Source organism: Octodon degus, unplaced genomic scaffold, assembly GCF_000260255.1.
Source record: "Octodon degus isolate 3935 unplaced genomic scaffold, OctDeg1.0 scaffold00021, whole genome shotgun sequence".
NCBI lineage: Eukaryota > Metazoa > Chordata > Mammalia > Rodentia > Octodontidae > Octodon > Octodon degus.
In genome coordinates, this window is record NW_004524597.1 from 21,108,001 (window position 1) to 21,129,162 (window position 21,162).

At 36.1% G+C, this 21,162-nt stretch overlaps 1 pseudogene; it reads right to left on the bottom strand.

Moving 5' to 3' along the window:
* Positions 1-14,132: 14,132 nt before the first annotated feature.
* Positions 14,133-14,450, bottom strand: LOC101571698 (annotated as a pseudogene).
* Positions 14,451-21,162: the final 6,712 nt, after the last annotated feature.

A 21,162-nucleotide genomic window follows, 5' to 3' on the forward strand; every position in this document is an offset into this window, starting at 1 on the left:
TGGTTTCTCACACCAGAGAGAGAATGCAATATTTATACATGTGTATCCAATTTGTTTCATTTGAGAGTATGGCCTCAAGGTGTATTCCTTTACCTAGGTAAGTTTCAATTTTATCTTTCAGGGAAGTAATTCAAAATTTTTACAAAGAAAATGGCAAAGTGCAGAAGCAAAATGCAGCCCCATTCTTCCAGGCCACCCAGGACAAATCATGGTACAAAAAGATGGAGAAAATCAGAAGCCACTCATCAGAATTTTCTGAAATGGTGTCAGCAACAGATTTAAAAAAAAAAAAAAAAAGAAAAAGAAAACAACAACAACAAACCAGACTAATGAGGCTCTAGGCAAAATTAAGATCAGAAATAATCTCTCAGGTTAAAAAGAAAGAGATGATGATCATAATGAAGGACTGTTAGTGAATCTATGGTGAGTCACTGAGAAAGTCTATTTCATTGAAAGTGTACACTGCTGAAATAGTCAAGAGGAGGACAGACTCTCAGATTTAAAAACAAGATTGTGTTTACTGATAGTGAAAAGAAAGATTGCTTAAATATAGCAAGAAGCTATGAAAAAGCAATACAATAGCTGGTAAATGACACAAAGAAGAGTAGTATAAGATTGGTCAGAGCAAAAGCAGGAGACAGTTAAAACTGAAAACAAACAAACAAACAAAAAACTATCCATAGAATGGCTGAAAACTTCTGAAGCATGGGGAAAAAAATGACATATAGTTACCTGAGGCATATAGATCTCCAATTAGCCATGACTAAAGTAAGTTGCCACCAAGGCACATAATAATCAATATACCAGAAATTTAGCACAAGAACAGAATATTAAATTTTTTCTACTTCCCTATACAGCAAAAGGATACAGAACAAAGGTGAAGTACTGACTCTTCAATTTAGAAGTTAGAAATGGGAAGTAGGAGATCACGCTTTGAAAGAGGAAAAAGCTTAAATGTCTTCTTATCAATTCTTTGCCTGAAGTTTACTCTCATTCTATCACTCTTTTTCACATATTCATATTTTATTTTTATTTTTCTATTTTTATTTTTTAAAGATGAAAAACAAAAACAAAAACTAGAACTAGTAATAACAAAGACAGAAACAAAGCAAGGTGGGGCCAGGGAGATGGCTCAGTAGAATAAGTGCTTCCCTGGCAAGTGCAAGGGTCTGAGTTTATTCCCTGGTTCTGCCAAAAAAAAAAAAAAAAGAAGAAGAAGAAGAAGAAGAAGAAGAAGAAGAAGAAGAAGAAGAAGAAGAAGAAAAGAAAGAAAGAAACAAAACAAGGTAAGACAGTACAAATAGTGCAAGATTTCAGAACAAATGGAATATCAACAGTGGAAAGGTGAAAAATCATGTAAGTATGTATACAGGATAGCAAAAAAAATTGAACTACTAATTTCTATCAGGTTTTTGAAAGTAACAGTTAATATTTAAAATTTTTAATTTGACTAACTATACTAATATCTGTAATCTGAGCAACTACATTGAAGACAATAATGTGCAATGTAGCAACTACAGTTGAATACCTTTCACCTTGCTCTTTTAAATATATATTGAATTTAATGTCTTATCTATGATTATTAGATAAAATAAAAATAAAAAGTAAAAATGACAAGGGAAAAGCACTAAGGAAGAGTGAATGTTTAATTGATCAATCTTGCATATATATATATAGTAATCTAAGCAATAAATTTGACAATAACAATATGTCAAATTTTATTTTATTTGAAACACTTAAGTCTTCAGAATTACAGCGATGTTTGTTCACTATTCTTTCTGTTCACTTGAAAGTTGTATCTTTCATTGCCACAAGTTTCAAATTTTTAATAATTATTTTACAAATTAATAATACATCAGAAAATCAAATATGCATTGAATAAATGAACAAGTGTTAAATAATGTTTAATGTGCTCAATAAAAAAATTATGTCACAAATTAAAAGCTGCAAACAGTCTGTCCCATGGGTATAATAATAATATTTAGAGTTTCTGGCCTCTAAAGATATTTTTCAAAGTGATACATTTATTTATGATTTATTGACCTACTGGAAATAAATTATGTTTTTATTCAAATCTTACATTATCAATTCAAACATCATGAAGCTTCTAAAGGGTAAGACCTTATGCTGCTAAGTGAAAACATATGCCTACTTTACTGTTAAATAACTAAATGATGAAAAATGTTATCTGCCCTATCAAATTATAAAAGAAAAAAGGAATAAAAGTAAATCAAAAGGGTGATTTTTGCTAAGAGGGTAATACTCAGGATGAATTCCTATTTTGATTTCATAACTTGTTATATTTGCAATTGTGCCTATTTATGTTTTTAAAACAGGGACATTATAAAAATTCACACACATAGCAGCTTGTCCCAAGCTGACTGAGCATTTGAGCTGGCCACATAGTTAGGATTTTCTAAATGTCTCTAAAATTGACTTCTCTCTTATGCATTTTTAAAAGCAAGATATCTCTCTGGGCTTATGTTATTGACTAACAACTGACATTTACTTAACGCTCTTGGAGTTTTTATCATGCAGTGATTAACACCACTGCTGCCTCTTCCCATGATAGTTCCCTCTCCATTCCCTCTTGTTTTTCTTCCCAGAATAGCTATCCCATCTCCTTAAAACCAGCATGGAAATTATGTATGTGGGGGCTTATGTGTGTGAATGTTGGATAACAAGAGAAACTGTTGAGAAGCACCTACCCACAAACAGAGCAAGTCATATAATACAGTTCTTTCTCCAAGAACTGTTATCAGCATCTAAAACATAAATATTCTTTTAAACATCAAAGAGTCTTAAAAATGTCAGAGATTTTACTGGCAGTGGTAAAGTGCTATAAATACTGCCCTTTTGACATTATCTTATCGAATACAGAACTTACAAAATGCATTATCTCTTTTCACACAGTAACCCCAAGAAAGAAGAAAATCACTACTTTAAAAATCATTGCTCTAAATATATTCACAGGTTCTACATTATTCCTATTTTCTCTAACCTTTGACACCCTGGTTGCTTTCTTTTAGAGTATATATAAGCATAGTGTTCTATCATAGACACTTTATTTATTATTCTTTAAGAGCGAGATGAGTTATATTGTGTTATATTTCCCTGTAATTTTGCACTGTGTAGACTGAAATTAATGAGCCAAGTGATTTTATGAACACTTGATTTTCACTTTCAAGGAAACATAGTATAATTGATATCACTATGGATAATTTATTTTTAAGATGGTTTAGAATGAAATATTAAAGTTACTGACTTAGAAGTCAGGGATCAATCATTTTTACTGCAAGTATTTCTATAACATGACTGAAAGGATTTTCAGACCTTTTATATATTTCTGAAATTAGATTTTTAAGTGAAAGCAGGATGAATTTAAGCTTGCATAGTTGTCTACTACTTTAAGTAATGTTCATAGTTTTCTGAGAGATAAGTAACATTCATAATTGTTAAACAGGAGAACTGAAACAGAAAAGAATAAACTTTGGGGAAACTCACATTCTGAGTAAATCATGGCATTGTGATATTTTGTCCTGCCATCTACCAGCTTCATAAGAGTAAAACTTGTGCTGATCTATAAATTTCATAAGGGCCCGCTAGATAGCTCAGTGGATTAAAGTGCCTGCTTATTTATGCAGGCGCAGAAACCCTGTTTGATTCCCAGTGATCCCCTGTTGCCTTGCCGGCCCAGCCCCCAAGGTGCACTGAGATGGTGGTTGAGAATGGGAATGGTGGCATGTGCTTGTAATCTGTGTAGTGAGACCCTGTAATAAATACATAAAAAAATTCATAGCACTTAGCATATAGCTCTGCATATCTGAGATTCCCTGGCCTTTAATCAGGGTAATGCCTCCTTTATTGAGACTCTGTTAACTAATGATTTTTGTAACACTTCTATCATTTCTTCAGACGCCTTTCCTTTTATCTATACTACCATCAGATAACATCCGTTGTCTCTAGCTATTGTACCATATAGTCATTGATTTACAGAAATGTTCATTTTGTAATATTCAGAACCAGTGAATGTCTCTCCATTTAGAAAAATGGTCATAGCAGATGTAACTGAAGATTTTCAGATAAAATAATCCTTGATTACACCAATGGGCTCTAGGTTCCGTAAAAAAAAAAAAAAATGCCCTCTTAAGAGACAGGAGAGAGGCCGGATATGAGAAGAACATGTAAAGAGAGGAGGGATTTTAGCTTACTGACCTGTGGACAGGAGTAGATTGGCTACAGACCTTAGCCAAATTTCTCAGATGGTTAGCTTGTGTTTTCAATAATGGCTAGTCAATATCAGAAATAAAAACAAACAAATCTCCCTGTTGTACTTAGTAAAATAATGTGATAATTATTCAACTTTATAATCATTATCTTCAAATAATATTTTCTTCTGCCCCAAATAGATTTTCCTTTTCTAAAGAAGATAACACAATTTTCTTTGATCTTGGCAGTTTCATTGTTGAATAGATAAATTAGATAAAAATGGAAGCCAAGAAATGGGTGATTTGCTTTGTAAAATGTGTTCATTTTTTAAGGTTTTGGTCACTTGTTATGCATACACAAAGAGATTTCAGTGAATTCTAGAACACACAAAAAGTAAAATTGTCTGAATATGACATTATTTTCTCAGATATAGGAAGTACTTCTTAAATCTTTTATGAGAATCTACAATAATAACCATTAACTATCCATCCACTTTCATTGAATGGGTTAGTGTCCAGATAGATCAAGGCAGTGGCCAGTGAAAATCACTGAACCTTTAATTTGGACATGATTCTTGTGTTTATAGGAGTCCAGAGAATGCTGCTTAAGCTTGATTAAGTCTCAGCATCAAACTGTTCAAGTGGAATCCAGAGGGCTTTTCCCAAAAGGTTCTTTCGCTGTGATTTTCTTGCTGTGGTCATTTGATCAGGAAACATTTCCAACGTTTTGAGCACAGCTGCTGAAGACCTTGGGCTGAGGATACAGCTGCGCAGAACACCTGCTAATCATTTGCACTTCATCAATTGTCTCAGTATCTTAGTCTTTAAATGGACCTTGATCTATCTTTATGTTCCTCATTTTTCATCTAGTTCACTTTCCAAAAAATGAAAATGCTGACTCTTACATTTTGCTTTTATTTTAAAGAAAAAAAAAAAACAGTAGGACAAAATTTCAAAACAAGATAATAGAAGGTTAACAATGGTTAATATATTACATATTGCTATCTTCAAAGTAGTTGCTCAGATTACAAGATATAGACATGAACAATTGATCAAACAATGTAAGAACAAATGTTTCTTTTCAATAAATTAGTAGAAATTAGTTGTATAATTATATTAGCTATATCTATCTGTCTATCTATGCATTATATATTTCTATATAATTTTTGTTCCCCGGGAAGGTGTCTTTTCCAGGGACCTTTATAATGTAAAACCATGCAGGGGTGGGACAAAACTATGGTCAACCAATGGGATTACAAGCACCATTGCTCAGATAAAATTGATTATGCCCGGAACCTAATGGGGAGTCATGGAGTAAACCGGCATGAATATGGGACAGGGTCTTTTCCTGTTGGGGATTAGAATACGGGACAGGGTCTCTTCCCTTTGGAGGTTGGGCTAGTGACTCATTTGGACTCTTTCAAGGTAACTGATACCTATTTAAAATATCAATTCCTGATGATACTCTTTTAGCATTTGTTTGGCCTTTAGGTCTTTAGGTCTAGTTCACAGCAGGAGCATCCACCCCTCCACAGTTGTAAGGCATCTCCTCTTCTGTGCCGTCTCCTTGGAGGGCCTGGCCCTGTCTGACTGCCTATAATATTTCTATCTAACTTGGCTGCCTGCAGTAATAACATCTTGTGTAAGATCATAGTATAATACAAGTGTAAATTGACACAGATACAGCACACCAACTGATACGCAGCAACTGATATAATCCACTCATCTTTTTTTCCTAATGTTTTTATACATATTTATGTGTGTGCATGTGCATGTGGTCATGAAATTCTGTGCCATTTTCCCACTTGCTTAAATTCAATATTGTCCATCAAGGCCACCTTTTCTCATATATTTTTCTTCTCTTACGCACAAAGAAAAGCTCAGGTTCTTGGTAAGATCTTCCATCTAAAAAGGTGTCCTGTCTTCTGTCTTAGGCAGGCAAGCTGAAGGGGCTGGTTGTACCAATCCAGACAAAGATTGAGAGGTTAAGGCTGAGGTTGAGTTTGAAATTATGGCAGACACTGCTGTCCTCAGTGTTCCCTCTCTTCAGAGGCCACAGAGCTCTGGAACTTGCGCTGGGAACCAAGAAGTTTTCCATCTCTTAGATTCATATGTGTCACTCAGCTTTTCAGACTTCTTCAGTTAGTTTCCTGCATAGCTTCAATAAATTGCCAATGTTTTGAGAAGAAAATACGGGCATACATTTTAAGTCTCATATTTATAGCATGTTCACTTTAATCCTTCGCAATTCAGAACCTCTGTTTTGCTTCTTTTGTTCTTAGTGCATAGAAAATGCCTTTTGCTTTTTTTTTTTTTTTTTTTTTCTTTTTTTCAGAACTGGGGATTGAACTCAGGCCCTTGTGCTTGCCAGGGAATTTGCTAGAAATTCAAATTTCTTGACTGTATTGCAGACTTAACTGAATCAAACATTTGGGACTGGAGCTCAGTGGTCTTCACTTCAGTAAGTAAGCTCCCTGAGTGACTGGTGAGTCCAGTGATTGTGAGTTTCTCACTCAGTAGATCTAGGGTGGGAATAATGCCATTCGAATTCCCAGCAGGTTTTCAGGTGTTGTTGGTTCTGTAATTACATTTTGGGAATTGCTGTCTATATTTCCCTGACTTTCCTGAGTTGTTTACGGTGCCTTCTCCCAGCAGCATTTTGTTGATAAAATTGCATGAGATTTTATTCTACCTTTTAGAACTTGGTCTTGCTCTTTACCCTCTAGTAAAACTCAGAATTCTGCAAATATATTAGGGAGAAACCAGCCTGGATTTGAAACTCTTCAACTCTAATTTGCTTACTCTAGTCAAGTCCAATTGCTTAAAGTTTTACCCATTTACCTTTCACCCAAAAGTTTCTTTCTGCCAGGGTAACTTTTAATTCCACTCCCAGGACTGGCAAAAATCATTACCACATAGAAAAACTGCCCTGATTTTTCAGTTTAGTCATACTGGCTGTCCCCTCTAGGATTTTAATCTGTCTTTATTAGTTTCTCTTAAAGCTTTCTAATACTTTAAAGGGTATGATTTCTATAACAAAATCAGCTTTCCTAGCTGTCTTCAACAAATATATTAATCTATAATGACCTAATACATCATATCCAGAGGAGGAAGTTGATGTTTCCTAAATTTAAAATTTATTCAGTAGAATAATATAAATGCATGATATATCAAAACATAGAAGGACATACAATCATGTACCACACAATGTCTTGATAAATAACAAACTAATATGCAACATTTGCCATATAAGATTATAGTAAGAATCACAGTTGTCTTACTTTGCACAAGAACATTATGAATTCACAGATTAATGAATTCCCCTAGCAATGCATTTTTTTGGAAGATATCTCTGTCATTTAGTAACATATCACTGTATTGGGAGATTAAATCCTTGAAAACCATAAGCCAGTTCCCTTCAACGAAGCAATACAATTTTTGTCTTTATGCAATTTGTCTTTATGCAATCCTTCTATGTAGGGAGCTGCATGTAGCCGCGCCCTAGGATGGCACTGGTTTCCACCTTCCACCCCCTCAAGGGGTGAGCACTCCTGGAGTAAACAACTCCATATATGGCCAAGGCTTGGGCTAATGCATTGCTTCCGCATACCTGGACCAATGGGCAGTACACACATGGCACCCCATGGATGGAAGCCCTGGGACTTATAAGCTAAGAGCAGGGGCCTCGGGAGAAAGAAGACGGAGAGAAGACGGATGCAAGAGAACAATAAAGAGCTGCCCAGAGTTAATGGGTAGAATTCCACCCTGACTAGCTATGTATGCTAATATCTGTGAACTAAGCAACTAAACTGAGGATAGTAATGTATAGTACTAAAACTATGCTTGAAATACCTGTCATTTTGGTCTTCTAAATGCATACTGCTTCTAATGTTATATCGGTTATTGCCATACTCTCTTTAAAGCAAATGTTTGTTTAAAAAATTATTAAAAGAAAACAAGAGACAAGGAAAAAAAAGAGCTGCGCAGAAAACCAACCAGTGGTCGCGTCGTTCTTGCAGGCAAGGCTGCGCGCAACACTTCTAGAGATGCCTTCACTACCAAGATGCACATATATTTGACCATATGTGTGTATATTCCTTTTCCTACAACATTGATTCACATGTTCTCTATTTTGCTTTCTTTACTGAACAGAATACCTTATAAAATGTTCAATTTTAATGCCTCATTCTTTTAAATAGTTTATAGTATTTCATGATCTGAATGAAACACAGTTCATTAACCACTAGGCATTAACTAAATGGTTCCATGGATAGTTTGTGTAATGCATATTTGACTAGTTACTGTGTGTGATGGATATTTAGTAGGTTTCAAATATTAACAAAGAAATAAACATCCTTATGATAAGTTATTTTTGCATCAGTACTACATCAAATTCATGATCCTGAGCATATATAATTTTAAGAGCATTATGTAGTTCTAATATACATACAATAAAATTCATCAGCTCCCAGTTTTGAAAGTTACACAACTGTTGACACCCACTAGTTACAGAATTCTCTGTCACTCTCAAACGGATTTGGAGCCCATTTACAGTACATCATGTCTCTTATCCCAAAGAACTAGGTGACTTTTCATGGTCAGGTATCTGTAAATTTGCCTTTTCCTGCAAATTTAATATAAATATACCAATGGAATCCACTGTATTTTTTTGTTTCTGGCTTATTTCATTTAGCAAAATGTCTTTAGGTTTCACCTATATATTAGCATATGTCAGTTTCTCAATATTTCATTTTTCTTCTAAATCATATTTTTCCATTTTGTTGGTCATATACTGTAGTTAGTATATTCACTCCCAAGTGGGTAGGAATTTGGATGATTATTATAAATATTGTCACATAATTTCCTTGTGGGCATATATTTTCATTGCCTGGCTTGACTTTGGTTTTGATGAAGTCTCCTTCCAGTCCTCTAGGTGTACGTGTATCTTAGTGTTCTGATGTCGATTTGGGTTTATTGCTCATGAGAATTTGGGGAAATGATTGTGTTGGTGGGCAGTGTGCATGGGCAGGAGATCATCGTGAATGTTGCATTGTATATTCTCAGATAAATCCAGTGCTTTACATAAGTAGTCAAAGAAGTACTTAGAAATATGAAGGATCAAATAAAGATATGATTGTAGCAATTAGTCTTACTGCTTATGTCTTAGACCTAAGGTTTCATATAATGATTTCAATCACTAATTTTTTAAAGATAGCATGGCTAATAAATGACAAAGTCAGAAATTATTATTTGGTCTCTATCATGCCAAATTCTCCAAAGTCTTCGCAAAATTTTATTTACTTATGCAAGAAGCTGATTAATGCATTTTACTATATATCTAACTATAATATCTCTGCCACTCAATGAATAATGGTTAAGTTAATGAATATCTAACTGTAGGAACAATAGATAAAAGGTAACACCCTGGGTCAAAATCATTGTTATTATTGGGTATATAACCTCATACAGGATCATTTTACTTGGCAGGAAATAATTTTTGCTGAAATTATTGAATGGCAAAATAAAGACTACAGGAATCTATAGCAGAGTTAATATTAAAACCTTGAGTTTTAGGAACTCAGTCAAGTGGTCCATAATCTACCACCTCTGAGCACATTCCTTTTATGCACAGTTCTGTGGGTTCCAATTGTGTTTGAAAAATAATGTAAAAAACCTTTAACAAGGCTCTTAAAACACATTCAGATTTAAGCGTATTTAATTAGAAACCCTATCTTAAGCATTTTATTTCTCTAATTTTTATCTTAAAGAAATCATTTTTTTTTTCTGTGTGTCAAAATGAGCAGACTTTTGGTACCACACAAAATCACCTGGGTTCATGGATTGAACAAAGGCTGGGATTATTAAAGACTGGGATTAGAATGTAAAGTTGCCCTGAAAAATGCTTAAACCAATAAAAAATTTTGTTAGCTCTTAAGTATGACTTTGTTTCATCTTGTTTTTCTTTCAGCCTGTTTTTGTCGTTTTTAAAAAAGGAATGTGAGGATGCTCATTTGTGAAGGTATTGAAACCACCCCTTGAATCTTACAACAATCATACTTTTCTTTTACAAACGAGCAGCCAGGGACATTTTCTCTCTTCCCTACTTGAAATGAGCAGCAATTTAAGAACAGCTGAGGAGGCCAGAATCTCAAAGTCCATCTGGCTGGTGATTTGTTTCTGGTTTTTAGAGCACAGAAACAATCCCCATATCGCAGATCCTTCAGTACAGATGGATGTGTTGCTGTGCTCTAATAGTGTAGACACGGATTGCTCATCTTTGCCAGCAATATCTGGTTTGTTTCTGCAAGGAACCATTATAGCTCCTTTCCCTCCAAGTTCAGAGCAGAAAAAAAACAAAGTAGTCTGAAACTCTTACAGATATTAACAACAACAACAATAGAAACTAGTGAAACCTGGGCACAATAGAAATCTAAAATAAAGAAAGATTTTTTCCTCCAGGGGAAGCAAACCTAAATCATTAAGTTTAGATTTCATAGGTACCAGGTGATGGAGATTTTAACAACTCCATCTCTGTTGATCCATAAGAAGTGTACTGTGGGAAAGCACTCCTTTTTCATTGACGAACTTTTAGTTTATAGCACAAGTAAAAGGGATTGGCATCAAATGGTAAGAAACTTAAACAATATTAGAAGCACACCTTTCAATTGTCCTATTTTAGTTTGAGATGAAATTTAATTCTTTAATTTTTATCTCCAGTAATTTAAGCAATATTGAGGTGCTCCCCAGTCAAAGAAATTACTTTTTCTCTTTAATTCTCTAGTAATGTCAGTAAGGTCTCTACTAATTTAGCTGCTCTTTCACTGTACTCCGATAAGTAGCCTACGTTGATAATCACTAAGCAAACCAATCATCAAATACTTATTGGCAACCTCTAATGATGGGGTTAGGGAGTGTGGGTTTGTTGTCCAAAGATGTGCACAGAATCTTGTCATGCTGTCTATACATATGCCTTCAAGCATTTAATCTCTTTTGAAGTTTCTCATTTGTACAAGAACAAAGACAAAGAATTTTGCTTCTTATGTCTATTCTGATAACTATATGTAACATAGTTAGATGTTTTCAATATAATGATCATAATTAGGAACTATGATGCATGTTATACATTATAAGATACTTTGCAATAATTTTATGTGTCACCTTGGTTAGGCTATGGTGCCCAGTTGTTTGATCTGATTACTGTCCAGATGTTGCCGTGAAGGCATTCTGCAGATCTGGTTAACATTTTATTTTCAGTTGACCTCAGGGAAAGCAGATTGTCCTCTGTAGTATGAGTGGGTTTCTGCCAATTAGTTGAAAGCCTTAAGAATGAGAATTAAGACTCTGAAGAAGGAATTTTGCCTCAAGACTATAATATGGAAATGCTGCCTGAGTTTCTTGCCTGCTGGCAAGCCCTGCAGATATACCAATCAAAACTGTTATATCAAGTACTATCTGAAATTCCATTTTTCCTTCCAGTCTTCCCTATAGGTTTGGGCTGACTGGAAACTTACAATCATGTGAACCAATTCTTTAAAATGAGACATTTATATTAGGCTCAATTTCAAAAGGTAGAAATTTAACTCTTGATTAAACAATAAGGAAATTATTTCATGAACAGGTGATGCAGAGAAGGCAGGCTTCATTCTTGGTTCATTTAGGAGTTGAGTCTTCAAACAGAGATTTTAAAAATTGGCTCACATGATTGTGGGATATAGTAAGTTTGTCTGTCCCCCCGACTCTCCTCACTATCTATCTATCTATCTATCTATCTATCTATCTATCTATCTATCATCTATCTATCATGAATTTTATGCTCCTGTCTACTTAAGCATCTTTCTATCCTGTAGAGAGGGTGCACAAACTAATCCTGTGGCTTTTCATGCAAGGGGAAGAGCATTTCAAGAAGGAAATAGTTCACAGGGCTGCTAAGTTGGATGACAGTGGCAAGTCATGTGAGAAGGTACTGTCCCATCTAAGGAGTAGAAGAGAGGATTGGAAGCTACTGTTAAGACTAAGGGCTTTTGTACTTCTCCAGGCCTTCTCTATTCATCCAGAGTGCCAAGTCAACTTGGACACAGCCGTAAATAACCGTACACCTAACCACAAAGGTCATCAACACCACACACAGCCAGAATGAACCACAGAGCACTGCCTCCTAGTGGTGATACAGGACTAGCTCACAACAGGAGATGTCTTAGTAGTTCCTGGTCTCATCCTCACGAAATCCATAAAGAAGCTAAGCCGTAGAAAGAAGGCTGAGAAAATACCTTCTCATGTCCATGTAAGCAATCAGTATCACAGGTATTAGGGCAAATTTATCATTGGTTATAAAAAGAACTTCTACTTTTCAATAATGGAAAGGAAATGAAAATTTGAACCTTACCCAAGATATTTGTCTGAGTTACTTTTTTCTCATTGCTGAGACAAAATACAAAAACACTCAGAGTTAAAGGAGGAAAGGCTTATTTAGCTCAAAGTTTTGATAGGTTACAGTTCATAATCAGTGGGCTCAGAGGCAGAGTGGCACATGGCAGAGGACAGCAGTTTATGGTGGTGGAAAACAACAAAAAGAACCAGAGAGGGGAGAGCTAAGGTGGTGTTTGTCCCTGATGTACATACAGGCACCGGCCCTAAGGCAGGTGTAGCGCTCCCACCCTTAATCTCAGCATTGGACCATGAATCAGTCACAAACTCTAGGTCCATCCACATCTGAAAAGCCAGTTCCTCATGAGTGCGTGAGGCTCTGGGGGTAGATATAGACACAAATTATAACAACGTCTCTACTTTCAACAAAACAGAGCTGAAATCAAGTTTTTGTTTTGTTTTGTTTTCCATAATTTTATTTTTTAATTTTTTTAATCAATCTGATTTGTTTTTAATTAAGTATTATGGTCACATACAAATTTGTGCTCATGTTGTACCTTCCTCACTTTAGTCCTTCTAGTGAGCTGACAGGAAGCACCACTACCAATCACACATACAACAGTAAAAGTTTTAGTCTTATTTTTTTTTGTTTTTTTTTTTGTTTGTTTGTTTGTTTGTTTTTGGTGGAACCGGGGATTGAGCTCAGACCCTTGCGTTTGCCAAGGAAGTGTGTTTTTGAATAGCTGTTTAAATACTACCATGAACAGTAACTCAGTCTGACCTAAAGAAATCAAAAGTCGAACTTGCTGTTGTATCATGCTAACTCTTAAAAGGATCTGAATTTACAGAACTATAAAATGCGAGAAATGTTAAATATTCTTTATTTGATATTATACATACACCACACTAAAATTCCTTTCAGTAAGTAAAAGGCAACCCTTTTTAGATATAGGGAATTCTAATTAAATTGGCATAGTCGAGACTAAAAATATAGACATAGCTTTCTTGTCTTCAACCACTCCCTTTTACAGGCTAATAAACACAAACTGAAACAGTGGAGTCTTGCTTGGCTTTGAGACACTGAAAGATCCTCTCAGTATTTAAATATATGCACATAACCAGTTATATAAATCTAAATATAAAACCAGCCTTCAGTAGTTTTGAGATGATATTCTCAATCTTTGTGAAAAGTTGAACATTACTAATCAAGTCCAACCATGTATTTAGAAGGGAAAACAGTGATAGCATTTACTGAACTGGAATTACTGTCAAACCTTGAAGAAAAAAAAAAATGATATAAATTTAACTACAGGGGCTGGGGAGATGGCTCAGTAGGATAAGCGCTTGACTGACAAACACAAGGATCCGAGTTCAATCCCCGGTTCCCAAAAAAAAAAAAAAAAAATTAACTACAAGCCAATTTTATTTAAATCAGGACTGTCCAACAAAAATATTCTGTCAGCCACTCATGATCTGAATTCTGGTGTATGAGATTAAATTATGGTACACATACAAAAATCATGAGACATTTCTGTTCTGTAATAAATAAGGCAGTGACTATTACTCATTAGTAGCCTTTTTGAGGTAAGCTATTAAGTCTGCCCTTTCTCCCTTCTTCTCGATGCCAGCAAAGATCATTTTCGTTCCAGGGATGTACTTCTTGGGATTCTCCAAATACTCTATCAATGTATCCTTTCCCCAGGTGATACCTTTGTTCTTGTTGGCATCTGTGTAAGAGAATCCAGCAACCTGACCTGTCTTCCACCCAAAGAGACCATGGAGATTTGGCCCAGTCTTGTGCTTGCCTCCCTTCTCAAAAGTGTGGCACTGGGCACACTTCTGTACAAAAATTTTCTTGCCTTTATCAACATCACCCATTTTTAAACCTGCTGCAGCTTCCACGCCGGGTGGTCACCGGTCTTCCCTCATTACCACAAGAAAAGTTCTAGTGAAGAAGCCTGACATCCTGCTCTCTCCCATAATTTTATTGAGAAACAAATAGCAATGAGACAGTTTCAAATCAAATTAGTAGGACAGCTTCAATAATTAACACATTGCATATTCTCTTCCTAGTGGTTATTTGTTGTACAAGATGCAGACATGATATCCTATTTACAAACACCATTAAACAAATCCCTCTGTTCATTAAAAGAATGTAACTATATATCTATTCTAACCATTTTGAATACACAGATACAAAATGGACATTCATCTATATGTAAATGGACATTCGTCTTTTTTGTTTGTTTCTGTCATTTGAATATTATAGGTGTGTGAACTCAGCAAAATATTCTAAAAGAGTCCAATAGTCCATTATAGTATTGGGTCTTCCGCTTCACTGGCAATGTCAGAAATTGTTGACCTGAGTCCCCTACAGCTCAACATAACAGCATGGCTTTACTTCTTATACATCGATTTTATACTTTTCTGCTGGATGGTTAAGACCAAGGTAAAGCAAGACCTATGCAACAAGAGTTGTAGCTTTTGGGTCTGATAAGGTCAGTGAAATCCCCTCAGGATTTATCCTGAGATCCTGTACCTCAGATTGTAGAACCTTTGTCAGTGTCAGCCATGTGGATGAGTCACGGCCATTGCTTGGCCAATGCACTCTCTGTGAAACTGAGAGAATGTTTTCTCTCCATGTGACTCTCCTTAGGCACACTCTACAACATCAATCACTTTCTTCTTTGGACCCATAATCTCCTTGATCAGAAAATTTGGGACACTACTGAGTTACATGATGTTATAGTACAAGTTCTCATATATCCTGAGTCTTAATTGACCTTGGAAGGCTAGGGCCAAAATGTTGGCTTTCCTTGCGGCCCTCCTTTTTCTCTAATTTTGGTCTGCAAACTTAGGTTGTTGACCATCCAGAAGACAAGCTTATTGTTATCCCCACACAACCTAGGCTGTCAAGCTTAACCTCACTATCTGTCTGAATATCAAACACCTTAGGCATAACATGGAACAGGTATTTTTCATCAAGTATTGATATGTTGAGCTTTAAGTCCCCACAGAATATGATGAAAAAACATTTGAAAAATTAAAATTTATATTAAAAATAGGCATAAAGATGAAATCATGTTTTTGAAAGAAAATTTCATATTCAAATTCTGAGTTGAGTTCTCATAAAACAAATTACACAAGATAAAAATAACAGGTAAAAAAACATTTCATTTCTACACACTTTTATGCCAGTTACATAACACCTTTAGTTATATCACCTTCCTTATAAGAATCCAATACAACTTGTAAATTTTAAACTGTACTTTTTAAAAGATAGGTTAATTCAATTTTAGAATGATCAAGTGATTTATCTAAGGTTCCAAAATTGTAAAATGAAGATGAAATATTGTCTAATGACAAATTTTATCAAATAGTTTGCTTTTTTTCTGCTCTCAGAAAGAGAGTCTATTTCCTTCCTTCCTTCCTTTTTTCCTTCCTTTTTTCCTTCCTTCCTTCCTTCCTTCCTTCCTTCCTTCCTTCCTTCCTTCCTTCCTTTCTTTCTTTCTTTCTTTCTAAAAATATTTGGTACAGGGCAGGGTCTCACTATACAGCCTAGACTCGTAGTGATCCTCCTGTTTTCAGCCTCTTCAGTGCTGGGATTACAGGTGGGCACCACCATGCCCAGTCTCTGTGGTTGGCTCACCATGCCCAGGTGCAGGGCTGGCATGGCATGTAGTCCTGGAGATCAAATGCTGTTCCCTGCACTTGCCTAAGTAGGCACTTAGTCTGCTGAGCTACCTCACTGGCCCTCAGCATCTATTTTCTAATTGTGGAGCGGGACAAGCACGGCTCTTGCACAGATTCCAGAAGCCTAGAGTAACTTTGATGTCACTTGTTTACTTACAACAGGGGCACATTGAGAGTAACCAGCATTTTTAATAACAAAAGATTCCCTCTGAACTTCATGCTGAATGCCTTACATACAATATTATGTGAAACCACATCAACAAACTATTGCGAAATTGGTGGAAAGGTGAGTATTTCCTTGACTTCTACTTCTTGTCATCTTTGTGTTACTAATAAGCAAACACATCAGCCACATAATAGGACAGGAACATGTGTGCTTTGAATATGTTCATAGCACACTAATCAAATCATAGCTATGAAATTGAAAAGCAGCACATATTGGCTTTTCCAGACCATTTAATGCATCAAGTGAACCTCTACTTTGGAGTCCTCAGCAAATATTTCCTGAAAAGAACTTATAAATGCATCATGAATTCCAAATAAAATTCTATCCTACTTTAAAGATTTTCTAGGCATGATTTATGTCATTTTAATTTTAATTCAAGGAGTATATATTTTTAAGTTTGTACCATCCTTTCACTAACCCTAGGACCTACTATTTCAAGCAAAAACAATTATCGAAGGCAGCATATTTATTCTGTGACTCCATAACCTTTCTCTGAGCAAATGGACATATATTTTATTGAAAAAAATAAAGCCATGTGCTTTGTGATAAAATTTCCATTCTTGCATTAAAGTTCTTCCCTTCAGTTTTTTTCTGAAGTGATTTAAACCATTTTATTCTGTCCCTCTTTGCTAAAAATATTGGGAAGAATTCCTTCTGTTTCTCTAATTTAGATGAAGCTACTTTTCAAAAGTAGAAACTTAACTCTGACTTAAACAATAAGGAAAATCATAATTTCACAAATAGGCAATTTAAAAGGAAGGAAGGTTTCAAGCATGGTTGATCTAGTAACTCAGTCTTTCATCAAACATTTATTTAGGTTTTTGTGGAGTTCTCTCTCGACTCCTGGCTGCAGTTCCCAGCATAATGCTAAATCAGAATGTTCCCATGATGGTAAAAGCAAAGCCAAAGACTAGCAAGTATGTGGTGCTTTTATGAGGCTCTGTACCCATTAGTGTTTCTGACTCCATCTCAGTTTTGCTTCACCTCCCTTTCTCCGTTCCATATACACCCATCTGTATGCTGCTTCATGCCTTTGCTTAAGGCCTCCACTGTGACTGTTCATTTAGCCTAGGATACCCTTTCCTCACGTATCATATCCAGTTAGCTATTTCCATCATATCCTTTAAGTTTTTGCATAAATTTCCCAGATTAGGTTTGACCCTTGAATTAGTTAAGCAGCCTAAGTGTAGGAGCGTTTCAACTCCTCCTCTCCTTTCCTCTCTTTTTGTCTGACCTATTTCTCACTACCTTCTCTCTCATATGGTTCACAAATTTATTGCATTGACTCACAATTGTCTTTCTTTTCTCACAGAAGGTAAAAGTTACAAGAGGAATTTTTTTTTAAGTTTAGCTTTCAGGATTTGAACTGTCTGGCAGGGCCTGGGTGAGTGCATGCCCATGGTTGCTGGTTCGAGGCCCCCTTGCCTCCTTGGGTCACTTGGTGTGCGCAGGGTCCGGGGGAGTAGGAAGCGGGACTTTGTGGTTTCAGCACTCTCTGGAACTTTGTCGGGGCCAGGGAGATGGCTCAGTAGAATAAGCGCTTCCCTGGCAAGCACAAGGGCCTGAGTTCAATTCCCGGCTCCGCAAAAAAAAAAAAAAAAAAAAAAAAGCTTTCTTTATTTATATAACCCAAGTACCTAGAATAGCCATCAGGAAACAACAGGTGCTCAAATAAATATTAGTGGAACTTTTTTGAAGGAATATTTAAAAAGTGGAAATTCATAGCAGTTAGATCCATAAGCTTTCATGCTTATTTACAGGAGGAGAAGAGAACTGTCTTCTCTTGTTTCAAAGAGAACAAGAAAGCTTTTTAGGATAAGGCTTTCTACAACTTTCTACAACAATGAAACTTCTACTCCAGAAAAGACAATGAAACTCCTTTATTCAGAATGTTTAAATTAGACTCTACATGGTTTTCTTTTTTCTTTTTTGGTGGAACCAGGGATTGAACTCCAGCCCTTGCACTTGCTAGGCAAGCGCTTATTCTACTGAGCCATCTCCCTGGCCCTCTCTACATGGTTTTCTGAGCCACTCCAAATACAGACATGCAGTTACTGAGAATGGTTTGATTGTGTTGGAACATAGTCCCTAAAATGAGGATGAGTTAAAAACATATTACCTGAGTCACATGAAGCTTGTGAGGAAGACATGAACACCTTTACAAAATTAAGGTTTCCTTGGAAGGCAAGAGACTAGATTCTAGGTGGGTAACCAACTTTGCCCTTGACAGTTCCCATGTAGAATACTATGGGATCCTCTCATAATTCCTATTTCTCTTATATCAAATAATATACATGAGTTGGTTTTTGCAGTGGTTCTATTTCTCACTGCATGGTACTATCACCTGCCTCCCACACTCCCAAAACTTAGGCTGTTTCATTGGTGGAACAAGAATCAGGCACAGTGAGAACTCCTCCAGAAGCTTTTTTATTTGATGATTGTTTTTATTGATGTTTGCTATTATTTCTTGTGCCACTGAGTTCTATTCACAAAGTACTCACCTACACTTAGGTCTTGAAGGGCTTTATCTAGTGTATCTTTCAGGAGATTAAATGTTTCTGTTTTTAATATTTAAATCTTTGATCCATTTTGATTTTAGGTTAGTGCATGGTGAGGGATATGGATCTAGATTCAGGCTTCTGCACCTAGGTAGCCAATTGTTCGCAGCACCATTTATTAAAGATGCTCTCTTTCCTCCACTGTATGTTTTTGGTCCCTTTGTCCAGATTAAACAGCTGGATGTGCCTGGGGTTGTTTCTGTACACTCCACTCTTCTTCACTGATCTGCACATCTGGTTTTGTCCTAAGACCATGGTGGTGTTTTCCACCGGAGCTTTTCAATCAACTTGAGGTCCAAGACTGTGGAACCTCCTGCTTTACCTTGTTGCCTACAATTGCTTTTGCTATTGTTGGGTCCCTTCTGGTTCCATATAAATGATAGGCTAGTTTTCTGTATTTCTATGAGGAAAGCTGGTGGTATTTTGATTGGAATTATGTTAAATCTATACATCAGTTCTGGAAGTGTGGCCACTTTGACTGTCTTGATTCTGCCTATCCAGGAGCAGGGGATATCTTTCCAGTTTCTCATGTCTTGTTTGATTTTCCTTTTAAGGAGTTGTATAGTTTTCAAAGAAGAGGCCTTTCCTTTCCCTGGTTATATTAATTCCTAGGTATTTAATTTTTCTTAATGCTATTGTGAATTATACTGTTTTCCAATTTCTTTCTCAGTGAGTTTATTCTTGGTGTATAGAAATGTAATTGATGTTTGCATTTTGATTTTGTGTCTTGCCACACTACTAAGTTTTTGGAAAAATATTTTGCTGGCTACTCCTGGAAAAATAGAGTGATAACAAGTCTCTCTAACATTATTTAGAATATACAAAGGGCCAGGAAAATATTGGCTAAAAACTTTACATACTGAGCAAAAATCACCTTTTTCTCTGCTAAATTTTGCTGCCGGGTATTTTATCTCAGCAATGAGAGGAGTAACTAAGTTCTCTAGCTATAAGTGTGGCATCCTCTCTTAAGACATTTCTAAGACTGCTTATCAAGTAGATGATGCCAGAGCCCTAAAAGTAGCTAACAGGCCCATGACTGCAAAACTTTCACTGAACAACAGCAGTTCTATATGGAATTTTAAAATTAGGTCAGAAAGATCACACTTGTACTCAGATTAGCACTCAACGTGAAATTTTGGCATCTCAAAAATAAATAAATAAACAAAAGCTGACCTGAGCTGGAAAAGTAATTACCATAGAATGTACTGGAGGAGCAGAGCCTCTTTATCTGTTATCTGTGAGATGCCTGGCACTGAGTAATTCTATTTTTCTAATTGCTTTCAAGAAGAATTGCCAGTTTTTTCCCTTTTGCCGAGAACTTTATTAATCATATGCTATTTGTCTGCATTTAGGCTCCATTGAATTATAGGTTCCTTCTAGAAGAGAGACTTGCCTCAGAAACTATTTTTATGTCCAGTGATTAGCCTAGCAGGAGACAAAGATAAGTGTGTGTTATGGCTCAAACGTTCAGCGGCCCCCAGAAATTCACGCACTGCAGGCTTGCTTCCAATCACAGCACCCTTCCAAGATGAGGTGCAGCTTAGAGAAGTGATAGGGTCACAAGGTCAGTGTGGCAGTGATCAGAAAGAGCTGGAGCTGGCCCTATGCCACTGGCCACCCGGAAGGATGCGTAGCAGCCAGCCTCAGCCCTTTCTTTTTCTCTGGCTCTCTTGGTATCTCTCTTCCCAACTGCCATGAATACATTTTCCTCCAGCACTGTGTTTCTGCCTCACTGTAGAACAAGTAGCGATGACGAAGCTTTTCTGAGCGTTCAGTGATAACAATCACCAGCTGTGACGGGGGGGGGGAGGCACAGATTCTCCACAGCTGGCAACAATATAGCTAGACTGAAGCTTCCAAAAATGTGAGCTAACAAACTGTTCTCCCTAAATTGTGTATTTCAGATATTATGCTCCCAGAATAACAGAAAGGTATTTTATACAATAAGTCATTTAAAGATGAGTGCTTGGAAATTATATTTTCAGTCAACTGTCTCATTTTTTTTTAAAAAAGTAAAATTGCTATGTTTTCTTTAAAGCTCTAATTCCATGACACATTTTTTTTTTCCTTTGTACCTTGGATTGAACTCAGGACCTTGTGCTTGCTGAGCAGG